The following is a 13,914-nucleotide window of genomic DNA, read 5'->3' on the forward strand; positions in this document are numbered from 1 at the left end:
ACTTCAGGAGCAGGAAAATACAACTTGGAACCTACAAAGTTACATGAAACCATTCATGCCCCCAGAGAAGCTAGTACTATTTTCTTATGAAGCCTCAGTTGTCCCTTTAGTTAGTATGGGTTTAGTTCCTTTGTATAGTGTTCTAAGGGAGGGAACCTTAGTTAGACCCTGTCCTTTTAAGTAGTCCCCTAGTGGCAACAGCCTCACAGTCTTCTTTTTATTACCCAGTAGTGCTCCTGGTCAGTGAGTTATAGTTTAAGGTGCCAGTGGAGCTGGAAGGCTGTAATATATCTTACTAAGGTGTACAGTATAAAGTGTATAAGGTATAGTAGAGCATTAAGTATAAGGTATTATAGAAAGCAATGTCCAGATAGAGGGCACTGAAGGAACCAAGAGGAAGCAATGACAAAATGGATTTTCTTGGAAGAAGTCAAGAAGGGATCAAGCTCTCAAGCTTCAAGCTGTTCCAGTCAAGCAAGTACCGGTACTTTATTTTAGTCAGGCCCTGGAAGGGTCTCAATTCTTCTACGCAATAAAACCACATCTCTTTTTTTTAACTGTCACAACTTTGCTTGAGCCTCCCACTCTGTTCTGGCCAAGTGCAGGGCACCTAGAATATTTTACTTGGGGAACAGAACACAACCTATCAGCTATATATGGAGGCCTATGGGGCACATCATGTTTTTGCTATTTCAGGCAGGGTGTAAAACCAGGAGGTCTAGGAAACAGATATGGACCCACAGTTTATGGATGTTAAGGTGCATTCAGCTTGGTAGCTCACAGGCTGAGCCAGTTTCATGGAGCAGCTACATAACCAAAACTATAACTGTGGAAGCCTGCGTCAGAAGAATAGATTATGAGAGTTACAATTGTATCTGCTATGCAATTATAAAAATGCTGCCAGTTATGTTAATCAGAGACACTGCCACAGTGCAAGAGGTAAGAACAAACAATGACTGACGGGATCCTTGAGCATGTACAGCTCCTTCTTCCTAAGGCTTTCTCGCAAACCACACCTCTTGTTACATATGAACCACAATTTACGTTTCATGCCCACATTTGCTAACTTTGGTGGCAAGCTGGCTTGTAGGGAAGAGAGCCAAACATCCCTTGTGGTTTGGACATAAGCTATGGCTTGCTGTGAAATCAGAAGTCTTTTATAAGATTGCCACACAATCAGGGAAGGCTGGAGGGGGCAGTAGGCCAAGTATCTTTGATGTTCAGTTCCTTAATGACGAGTCATATGCCATGGTGTCATTATGCCTGTATTGAACCACTGTGACCAGACTCTTTCATACCAGCTTTTATCAGACATATAACACAAATAGCTATTGATTGTGTAAACGGCACAGTTCCCTAATTGCTGGCAGAACTTTTGATCACTGATATGCCCCCACAGTGGTTATAACTTATAACTAGGGTATCTAAACAGCAAAATTATTTTAAGGTGATGAGGGAAAAATTGGGCTAAATCCCCATCTTACTGTACTGGTAAAATAGGAGATTTCACTTGATTTTCCTCCTCTTTGCTTCAGCTCCCCATGTGATAGTGAATTATGATCCTCAGAAAATTTTGGGAAGAAGGAGGAAAAGAACCAACTCTTCCTATGTGCTGTTTTGTTTTGTTTTTGTTTTTTTTGCTGGATTTAGCCCAATAGTCTTTTGGGTGCCAGACAATGGTTCTGATTTTAGCACAGATCTTAACTTTTCCACTTGCACCAAACTTCAGTTAATGATAATTAGAGACGTGACAAGACAGTAATTAGATGCACTGGATAGTTCCATCAGAACAGTGTGAAATGAATACTGATCATGTTGGTGACTGGGTAGAGAAACTGGAGGGAGGAAGCTTTCCTCTGTTTTCTTCCCTCCAGCGTCTTGGAGGAGACAGAAAGAGACGGGCTTGCCTGAAGGATACTGTGAAGGTACCTGTAGTGTAAATGGAGTGAGAAGAGGAACCCTATGTTTACCTTATGTTTACTTAACAAAACTTAGAACCATACAGATTATGGAACTGGAAGTACCTGGAAGTCACTTGGTCTAACCCTAAAGCAGAACTATCCACAATAACATCCTTGTGTAGATTATCCATTGTCTGAATTCTGGTGTGCCACAGGCAGATGGCAGGATATCAGATGATTAAGCAAACCAGAGGTATGTAGCAATGCAGAATAGCTCAGAAAACAGCTGGCTGAAGAAAGTTAGCCGAGCCATATATTACAGTGAAAAATAATCTCTGTTCCCAGTCCTAGAATGCTACTCAAACTGCTCTATGTCAGAGAGGTTCTACTCAGCCGCTAGAACAGATTTATTTTCTTGTAGCTGTGTCTTGGGCTTTTCCAGTCATGTTTCAGTACTCCAACAAGGTAGGATGGCAACAGTGTGCAAAATGAGCATGTTCTTAGTCTTGTTCCCATAATTTCACTGCTGTAATGTCATTTGAGTAATGTAAGGGAAGCAACTATGGAAGAGCCCCATAACTTAACATTTTTAGAGTTTTATTTATGTATTTAAAACATTAATTAACTCACCCTAACCCTTTTTCCCTTGCAGAACTCAAGGTGACTTACAATATAAATACAATGACTACAAAAAAGCACAATAACATAATATAAAGGGACCATTAAATAAAAATAAACATAAAAGGTCATACTTCAAAAACTGCTGATAACTTTAAAAAAATGAAATCAGTCAAATGATGCCCTAAACAAAACCGTCTCTAAATAACACCTCTGAAGATGCCAGCCACAGATGCAGGTGAAACATTAGGAACAAGATCCACCAGACCATGGCCACACAGCCTGGAAAACCCACCACAACCAGTTGAATCTGGCCGTGAAAGCCTTCGATAATACATAAAACCGTCTCTAATTGCCTCCTGAAAATTGACAGTGAGGGGGTCAGGTGCACCTTCCTGGCACATCAATATTATGTCAACACAATCCAGTATCATGTTGGCAATTCCGTGACAACTCTAATGTGCTCAGTTGAGATTTTTCTCAAAAAATTCATGAGAAACAGGTAGCTGTACTGAGGATGCTGGCCATTAATTGCTGTCAGGCCAAAGAAGTTCCCTCTGTAGTCAGTGAGGATTTTAATTAATCAAAGAAGCAGATGAGTTGTATCAGCCTCACCCACTGGTGTAATTAACTAATTCATTATCCTGTTTTGCAGCACAATGGCTCTCCTCAAAGGCAATCATTCATTTCTTATGCCATTAGCTTCTTTCCTCCCACATCGCTAATTTCCTGTTCCTTTAGGAGAAGACCCTTTCATACTTCTTTCCATAACCACTCTCTGACCTTATCAGTAGCGGTAAATTTTACGGCCTTTCTTGACTTCTTCACAGGAGGTAAAGTTTCTGTTTTCCATGACAAATAATGTTGATGAATTGCTAGTTGTCTGCTGATCAGATTCTTTGAATAGTGAAGGTGCTTTCAAACATCCATTTGACCCAATATCAGTTCCTTTTTGGGAGATGAATTTTAATTGCATTGGTGGATTCAAAGGATTCACCCCTCTCCCACCCATTCTTTCTCTTCTCCTAACACACTTTCTCTTTCCTTGCTGCGGACAGATCTTTCTGCATCTTCATTTTGAAGTGGTGATGGTCGAATCATCCTCGCTTGCCAGCGCGATGATACATTCCTGTTTCTTGCACAATGAATTTAATGTAAAAGCAGATCTATACAAACACAACTGTTTGTTTAACTGGTAAAAGCAGCACTTAAAAAATGTAGGGGAATTGCATGGAGCTGGGGGCGGGGGGCAGAGAATGCACATATAGCAACTACTGAAAAGGGAAGGGGAAGAAGTACCCCATGTAATCCATCGTGGAAAGCAGGGTACAGCAGAACTAGAGGGATGCCAAGAGCTCTAAGCCCCACCCCCTTTCTTGGGTAGGGTCAGGAATATAAATGTATAACCCAGGAGAAAGCAGAATCTGACATGCAAAATCAATGTTAAATTGGGAGATTAGGTACACCTAAATAAAGGGTTTTCTAAAAGCCGGCTGCAACTTGATGGTACTTTATCCACACACAAAGAGTAAGGGTGCATATGGGAAAAGTGTAGACCCAACGTGGTGGAAAAATATGAGAAAAATGGTGCATTGGTGCACTGATATATCAGTATTTTGACTGCTAGCAGGGTTTTAAAACTGGGGATAGAAAGAAGGCTTATTGGGAGAAATGGGTAAAGGGACTCCCTGTGTGCAGAACTTTCAGGAATGCAACAAGCTGCACAGATTCTGCAAAAAATATCTTTTTTCCCTTGGAAACTTCAGCCCGAAGGTGGTCTGAGAAAACAAGGTGAAAAGCTGGCTTAAAAGTGGCACATCAATAACAGGGTGGTGATGATATATAAGGTTGGGGAAGGGAAACTGATAAGAAACCAAGCTGGAATTAAAAATCTGTTTGTGAGTGACCCCCGCAACAAGAACATGAAGTGAATGAGTGGTTGCTTCTATTATCTGCATGGTTCAGTGTTAGGGTTAAAAGCTTAACACTCTTTCAGACCAAGGGCCCAATTCCAGTAAACCATCTTGTGGTAAGCTCTGGTGTTTACCACATCATGGAATTTCAGTGGACTTCCATTCAGGATAAACATCAGATGTTGTGATCTATGGTTTTATTCCAAAGAAAGATAATAGCCTACAGTTATGAGAGGAAGAAGTCACATGGCAGTGGGGTTTTTTCAGCATTAGAAATTAACGTAATTGAGTTCAAGCTTCCTAAAGTGTAATTAAGGTTGAGCTCAAATTCACATGGCAAATCAGTTATGTGATAATTGTAATTATCCCTTCATAACCTTAATGTGCAACACTGCTGTCTTTGGTTATCAGCTGATCAATCATCACAGCTATAAAAAGGATATTAAGAACTGCTACATACTGTGTCAGGCTACTGGTACACTCAGACCTGTATCTGGAGATCCCAGGACTTTATCTGTGCAAAACTAATGCTCTAGCACTGATCTTCAGTATGCCCCGTTAGAACAAAACAAACCAATTTATGACCTCTGGATCTAACCACTGAACAATGGTTACTTTAAATCATTTCCTGTTAGTGGAGAACTTTGGATTTTACAAGCAGCATCGACAAAATTGACTGAATTGACTGAAATTGATTCCTTGTTTGCTTATTTATTGGATTTATTTATGAAATGATCAAAAGAAGAACTTGGGCATCTTCTACATGGGGTTAGTGCAGTAATTAAGACTTGTTCATGTCTCTTGGAGTAGCAAGGGAGCACTATCAGATGGGAGAAACATGCACACACACAAGTACTAAGCTTAACATAATAGGCCAAAACTATTTAGACCAAGCAATAGTTGCCAAATAGCCATCTATAACAACAGATAACAAATCCAGTAACAAAATACAACTTCTGCCATTGGTCCCTGGAAGGTGCCATTGAATTGACTTATTGTGTAGAACACTAAACAGCCAGTCTATCGGGAATGATAAATATAAGAAGCGTGGAGAGGACAGGAATCACTTCAGTCTTGCTTAACAGGTGGAAAACAAGCTTTGTGGACTAATTGGCAAAGATTCATTGTGTGTGCCTAGACCCATTAATCCCTTTATCTAACCAGGCTATTGTAAATAAGCCTCTGTAACCTTCAATGAAGAAAAATCAGAGAGATGCCTGAGCAACACCTGGAAGTAATGAAACCAAATATTGTGTCAGCTGATGATTAAAACACCAGCAGAGTGTATCTCCCCCCCAGGCCATGGGGAGGGACCTCCAAAAGTATCTAACTGGGTGGCTGAGTGGGTTATTGGCCATGTAGTTTATGACACATGTAGTTTATGACACATGTTCACCAGGACACCTGCTTCCAGGCCTTGAGGAGGAAGCCATTACCTGCACAACTTTGAAGATGGAGCCAAGCTGATCTTCCTCCTCCTGTGTACATTTGATGTCCATTTCTTAGCTTAAACCTATTGGGCATATGTTTTACATTAAAATGACTGAATCGTATATATATGTATGCAGTGGTGGGATCCAAAAATTTTAATAACAGGTTCCGATGGTGGTGGGATTCAAACAGTGGTGCCGCCGCACACACGCACCTCCAGTCCCTATTGGGCAGGGAGGTTGCTTTAGTAACCCATTCTCGACACTCAGAAAAAATTAGTAACCACTTCTAGAGAAGTGGTGAGAACTGGTTGGATCCCAGCTCTGTATGTATGTATCCCCATATGTATGTATGTATCCTCCATCTTCAGCTCAAGTTCTGAGGAGGAGGGAGAGGGAGAAGGGGACTTACTCGAGCAAATAATAAAGAAGCAGGAATTTCAGGACATGTATGATTGGAGAGAAATACAAAAATTCATTGTGTTAATTGATCTCAATAATTGCTGTTTTTGTCTGCTCAAGGCTTTAAGTGGGCCTTTGTACTCAATATTGGCTAGTTGTTGGTTCAAGTATTCATATGAACTGCAAAGATCAGAAAACATCTGATATATCTGAAAAAAAAATCAGTGGGTATGCCATTATATGACCTGAAAGGTCTATTAGAGCTCAGAACTGATTCTCATGGTTGTCCATGAGTCATGTATGCAACTTTCCCCAGAGAGGAGTCAGTCATGGTTAGACCTAGAAAGTAGGAAATGACCAGCAGCAAAAATGGTGGAAAAGGGGGAGCAGGAATTTCAGGACATGAAATTTTGCAGTAGAAGGCTCCCTTAAGAACAAGGAGCTGTGGGGAAATCCCCAGAGTGAAGCACCCAGCTGTGTTGTATTCAGAAAATCTTGCTAAAGGAACTTAGGTACAGAACTGAGCAAGATTGTAATGGAACAGAAAATACAGGGATAGATGGATCAATGGTTTGACTCATAAAGCAATTTCAGGTGGCCAAAGGTATAGGTTGGAAAAAGATGATAGTGATTCACAAAGTGTATTCTGGACCATTGAATATGGTCACCACTCCTCCTTGTACATTTCTTTCACTGAAAATTGATAAGTAAGTCAACCATACATAGTTCTTTTTGAATCACTGAAAGCATCCTGGCTTGGAAATAAATACGCACAAAATAAATTTCCCAGTGTTGTGTTACAGGATAACAAACAGAGTCGAGTTCTTTTTTTCCCTTTTTATTATTTTAGAAAAAAAACCATAACACCAAAGAATAGCTTGTCTGCCCATCAAGAGCACTTGTTATGTCATTCTTGATTTGGGAGCATGGCAGGAAAATGACACAGTTTCATGGTAAATGAAATTTTGATCAACTTTTCCTGTTTTTTCAGGGCAGCTTTTGCAGCCTTCTTCATCAAAACCACACCCTACTGCCATCAGCAGTCAAAAAACTCAACCTGAAGTATTTGCCTGGGATCTTTTCCCTTTAACACATTGTAGTTCATTCTTAGCCGTCAACTAGGGGATTTGTGCAGATCAAACCAACCCCCCACATAAAACTATTTTAATCTTTTGGGCAGCTATCCAAAGCAAAATCTTTGTGGATTCTGTGATCTGGTAAGTAATGAGTATAAAATCAGCACATATTTGTAAAAACCTCACAGAAGTAATTGGGTGAACAGGGCATTATATGGACCTAGGGAAATTATGGGCTCGAACCTGCAGGCTGTCAGTGGAAGGCATTGATGGTCAACACAGTCCTTCCTTTTCCTCAGTCGCAGTTTGTAGTAAGTGTAATATCCGCATGGGTCAGAAGGCTGCAATGAGGAAGGAGAAAGGTGAGAAATTGTCTGCTGCTTTTTCTTTGATCTGAGCTTTACTGGGAGGAAGAGGAAAGGAGTGATTTTACTCTCTCCCCGTTACAACCTACAAACTAGGCTTGTCAGTTCTGGGTTGGGAGAATCCCGGAGATTTTGGATTGAGTCTGGGGAGGGTTTGGAGAGGAACCTCAGTGGTATAATGCCACAGAGGTCACCCTCTAAAGCAGTCATTTTCTTCAGGGGAAGTGATCTATATCACCCGGAGAACAGTTTTAATTCAGAAAGCTCTCCAGGCCCCACGTGGAAGGTGGCAATCCTACTCCAAACCCACCTGGCTGTTATGCCACACAGGCCCCACAACCCTATAAATAAACATTCCTGAGGTTGGAAATTGCTGTTGTGAGGAGAGGGGATACTCACAAGTTCAATCCTATGTAACTCAACCACTTTTCCTCCACCCCCCCCCCCCTGAAAATTGTCTCCTCTGTCAGTGCACCCAAAACTCTAACACCATTGGCTGTAGTCAGTTGTAGGGAATAAATACCACAAGATATCCAAATGAGAGATCCAAATGAGTTCAGTGCATTGCAGAAGTATCAAGTGAAGTTATGGCATCAGAACAAAGCTTTGCAAGAGTTATACTAGATATTAAAAAAGGACAATTTAGTCCAAGTTATCATAAGATGGTAATTCTCCATTATTATTCAAGAATGTTGTGCCATTCATTTTGAGGATAAGGCATAGAGAGGACCAATGTGAGGATGAATACTGAACAAATGACTGGAAGTGGAAAAGACAGAGAAAACAGATAACAGTAAAGCCTGTACCAGGTTTGTTTTAGGAAAACCAATATTTCCCTCAGAGTGCTGACTGAAAAGTCTGTTAGAGGCTGTCCTCTATTCTGTTCATAACAGTCAGAAGCAATGAATCCAACAGAAATGGACTGGGGAAGATGGTGAATGCAGATGTTGAACTTATTGAGACAGATGCCTAGGGGAAAATAAGATGGAAGTAGAGGCATTTAAGGAGGTCAATACCATTGCAACTCAGCCTTTGACATCTATGATTCAGGAATGTGAACGGTTGACTGGGATCAAGCTCTGATAGAAACCATTTCAAACATCTTTCTTTGCCACTACCTCTTGTTTAGAGGTGACATTTCTTTTATGAACAAACTGTTGCCTGTAGCAAGAAAACATACCAATTGATTTGGTTTGATGGCACACAGAATTGGGCTGTAATACAGATGCCATAAATATAGTGCAACATGTCTGACATTTTCTCCCATATACAGATTGCATAATAAAAACCATTCCAGCTACACAGTGGACCATTCAGACCATTATGTTGCTACTAAGGCAACTATAATTTGATTCAATATGCCAAACCAATCATCAGTCCTGTGGAAGGTACAACATCCATAGTCAGCAGCCAAAGCAGGCAAATATACTGCTGTTTCCTCTCATTTAAACCCCATTTTGAAGACCAGCTCTCCCAAAACACTGCTGGTTATCCGAGCTTCCAATAATATCTGTAATAATTGGCAAATACTTTACATTTACTCCAACTTTCCTGACATCAGAACAGAATAGAAAGAAAAACCATGTATATTACCATCCTTTTGTGTTTTTTCAGGGTGTCTTGTGCTTTGTTAATAAAACGCTTGGCTCCCATCGTCATTCTGCCTGCCTTTATGACTTTAAGTCCTTTTTAAAATTGTGGTTGGCTATCTTAAAGTCAAAAAACATTTGTTTAGGATTTCATCATAAGGCTGGAAAATGTAGTGATGGTTCAATATAGAAAGGACTCTCTCAGATTAGGAGGCTACTGAACCAACAACACTGAGACTTTTGCACTGTTAAGGATTTGTGCTTCATTAGTTTTGTGCTTAGTTGAATATATATGGCTCAGACAGTGACCTGCAGTGCTTCAGAGGTCAACAGTGTTCACCACTGATGGAGTTTGAATGTGGTAGATAAGTTAGCTATGAATAAATGAGATAATGTCAGACTTATCCACCACCCCCACACACCAGAACTGGTCTTAGCCTGAAGCAGCCACACTGGGGGAAAATATTCTGGATAGGACATAATTTTCCTGTCTCAACTATTCATCTTTATGTCAATACAAAGAATGTGTTCCAGTATAGCAATGGGGAAATAGATCACCTGCATTGCTCATTTCCATCAAATTAAATAAGGGAAGAGAAGGAAGTCCTGAGAGATCTCCTTGGAGCAGAAGGCCTTAATGTTCCTTGGTTCTGTCTTATTGGATGATCCTGCCCCTTTTTGTGTAGTTCCATGAAATGTGGGAAATGTACAGAACAAATAAACATTTTTCCCCTTTTACAGACATGGCTGTTTGGCAAACTTAACCAAAAGAACTAAGCAAATGTTGAATGCATGCTAAGTAGTTGTGATAGTTAAAAATGAAAAAAGGCTTTATTTTTAAAATAGCACAGGATAAAAATAATGAGGGCAAGCTGAGAGATAGAGAGATCTTCAGTAAGGTGGAATGGCTAAATCATATTGTCAATGGTCTTGATACACAATATGTTTCTCATGCTGCAATAAAAAAGGCAAAAAGACACCATCTTTATTGGTTGATTATTAAAATCCTGTATATTGGCTGAAAGAAGGGGGAAATAAAGACAGCCCTTCTGTGAGTCAAGAGAGGCCATAATAGTGCCATCATTGAACATGCCGAAAAGAAATTTGCACCCCGTATCAGCCAGCAGCTTAAGAATCCATGAATTCAAAAGCATTTTTAAGGATGAATAGGTCTGAAAACAAGAGCTTCCAGTGGCACCAAGCATCTTGAAATGCACATAGTCAGAGAGAAGGGTTAACATACAGAAAAGACTGTGAGGACTCAAATGCTCAGGAAACCCGCATGAGGTACAAATTTAAGATCTTGTTAAAACATTTCAAGGAAAGGCTTTTGGTTTCCTGACCATCTTAACAAAGACTCACAGTTTGTTCAGGTTCTCTCAAAGAGACTCCAGCGAATCATCTCAGCAAGACAAAAGGATTTATGTCAGACGGTTCCTGTTAAATGGCCTCACCAGCACAAAAAAGGTGAGAACCATTGTTGGAGAAACATTTATGCTGTAAGGAAAACATCCACACACAGTTTTATAACAAAGCTTGTATAGCCAAGAAAGACACTATAGTAGCTGCTAAGTAGCATGCTTAGCTGCCCCGGGGATCAATGTTTCACTGGACTGATGACAAAGTTCCTCCCTTCTTTCTCTTCATCATTAGCCATATCAAAGCAGGTAAGTATTTTGCTGAGGAACCCAAATTCTATTCTTTGGGGAGTGGGTATTAAATGCTGTCCATTGCTAGAAAGCAGTGTGTATCACAAATGATCCTCACAATACCCCATGAGGTAGTTAAATATCACCATTCCCAAGAATAGGGAATTTACTCAAGGCTACAAAGAGAGTCCATGTCCCAAAGAGGACAATATTCAGAGTCCATTCCTCCCTCTTCCTTCCATAGCAAAGCACTTTTCAGGCTTTAAGCTTTCAGTCTGTGAAGTTTTTTAAAAAATTCATATTACATGAAAGATAGACACCTAGTTTAATTATGTATCTGATGCATCCCCCCAAACTATGAATGCTTTCCCCTTCCAGCTAACCCTCCCCTTGTTGACATGGCCAGCTTTAAATGCTAATGGAAGGATAAAATATAATGACCAAGTGATGGTCAGCCTCTAAGAGCTGTCTGAGTCCTCCCCAGCATGGCCTCCAATCCCAAGATTCTTTCCTTTGTACTGCTGTATTGTTTCCTGGAAAGGCAGTTTGGAGGGCAAGTTAAAAGGGGGTGAAGCCCTCTCCCACAGCAGCATCTAATGTGTGCTTTTGGCCCTAACCAGAGCAACATGGGATCCAGGCAAGCAGAAACATTTTTGTAACAGCCCTCTATGAGTATTTGTAGGACTCATCAACTGCACCATTTCACAAGCTCAGGAAAATGTTCTTTGGTAGGCTGTAAGGCAATCAACCACACATACACAAGTATTGACCTTAGAAATTACTTGTAATCCAGTTGTCTGTGTCTGGTGTATGCCTTCCAGAAGAATCAAGGTACAACTAAGTTGCATATACCAAGCACAAATGGTTTGAGCTATGCACCACAAAGTGCCTTTTTGCAAATTCAGGGGACAAAAGGGATACTGCCAAACACAAGAAATCCTAAATATGGCCTGTTTCCCATTTCCTTTGGTCAGTGATTCTTACACTGGATAATAGCTCATCAAGAGGGAGACTCAGGTTCTTCTGATCAAAAACAGGCTCACCTGCTTCTGTTGAACCATTTCCAACTCACAGACCAAACTATGTGTGATGGTGGCTGATATGTATGTTTGAACACTGGAAATCTACAATGGTTGCATAGAATGGGATCCCATTTGAAAGGGACAGGTGGGCAAGGCAGGCTCCAACAGTAGAAGTCAGCCTGTCGGGGAGACACAGACCCAGTGCATACAGGTGGACGCTTCTGCATCCCTCATTTGCATATCCTTTCTACTATCAAAATTAGACCCCTGTTTCTATGAGATTCTAGCAGATCCATGTTTCAAGACATGCTGCTGCCAAAGTTACATCTTGTTTGGCTCTAAGGATTAGGAAAAAGACTACAATGTCCTTTCTGCACAGCAGAATAAATAAAATGTCTTGCAGATGTTTTTAAAAGAACCATTTTCATTTTTTATTTGGTTAGCGCTAAAAAATAAAGCACAACCAGCAAAGCTAGGTCTTTTACCCACCATTTTTGCCACTTCAGAGATCCTTCGTATTTCCCACTATTTGCTCAAAAGATTCCCAGGGCTGTTTCTTCTGCCTGCATTGCAGCCAGCTGCTTTTTCAGCTTGTAAAGTACATGAATAAACTTAGTTTTCCCTGATGGGGATGCACACATGTTGTTTTTTTCCAATTTTTTTGTTTTCAATGATGTGTCACTGAAGCAATGAAGTCATGATATGAGAATCAAATGGCTTTCAGCAAATGGCAGGCAGGCGGCACGGGAATCCATGGAGCAACAAAAAAAAAGTCCTAATTCTTCCCCCCAGCATTTTCAATGTATGCCCCCTGGTTCTAGTATTGTGAGAAGAGAGAGAAAATTCTCTCTGTCGACATTTTCTATCCCATGCATAATTTTATAGACTTCAATCGTATCCCCCCTCAGACGTCTCCTCTCCTCTCTTTAGAGTCCCAAATGCTGCAGACTCTCCTCATAAGGAAGGTGCTCCAGTCCTTCAATCATCCTTGTTGCCCTTCTCTGCTCTTTTTCTACCTCTTCGATATCCTTTTTGAGATGTGGTGACCAGAACTGAACACAGTACTCCAAGTGTGGTCACACCATGGGTTTATATAAGGGCATGACAAGGTGAATGTAACTACATTAGTAGTTGTCACTTGCTCGCATGCAGAGATACTAATCTGACAGCATTGTGGTCACTGTTCCCTATCGGCTCAACAACACTGACTTCCCATACCAGGTTCTGGGTCCCACATAGAATTAGATCTAGGATCACATTTGGATAAAATTAATTTACAGGGTTTTAGCATATTACACCCCAAAACTCTTCCCTATTTAATCTGCCACCATCTATTGTGCACAAATCAGCTGAAATAATGTTTCTGTGACAAAATATTAGGTGTTGATCCTTTGCTTGTCAGCACTAAAGTACTTGTGGACGGTTTAGAATTTTGAGAATCGACAGTGGGGATCACCCAAACTGCCTATCACAGGGACCATTCACAAAAAGCAGGATTACAAACAAAGCATCTTCATATGATGGAGACAGCTGTTTCTGAACAGGTACACCTTTCAGACATAAATGAGCCATCTCTGGGGGTCTTCTGAGAAAAACGGGAAAGTTGTCCTGTTGAAGAACAAAAGGGTGCTAGGAAATCCAATGACAAGATGTCATTTTGGGGATCAATGATTTGTTATCTTCTGAACTCAAAGATGAAATAGTACTGATGGACTTTCTGAAATAACTGGCAATTTCTGCCATGCAGGCTTCCCCCCACTACTATCAAGTAGCCTTAACCAAACACCATGATCAAACCAAAACAGAACTGATGTTTTCTGCCACCGTGCCCTTGAGCACTTAGACCATACACTCCTGGCAAGATTTTCTAGTAGTAAGTCTCAGTATAACTTGAGGAAAGTCTTGTCTTTCTCTTTGGCAGCCGTTTCACATGTTCTTGTTGGTGTTCT

This window comes from Sphaerodactylus townsendi, linkage group LG02, assembly GCF_021028975.2.
Source record: "Sphaerodactylus townsendi isolate TG3544 linkage group LG02, MPM_Stown_v2.3, whole genome shotgun sequence".
NCBI lineage: Eukaryota > Metazoa > Chordata > Lepidosauria > Squamata > Sphaerodactylidae > Sphaerodactylus > Sphaerodactylus townsendi.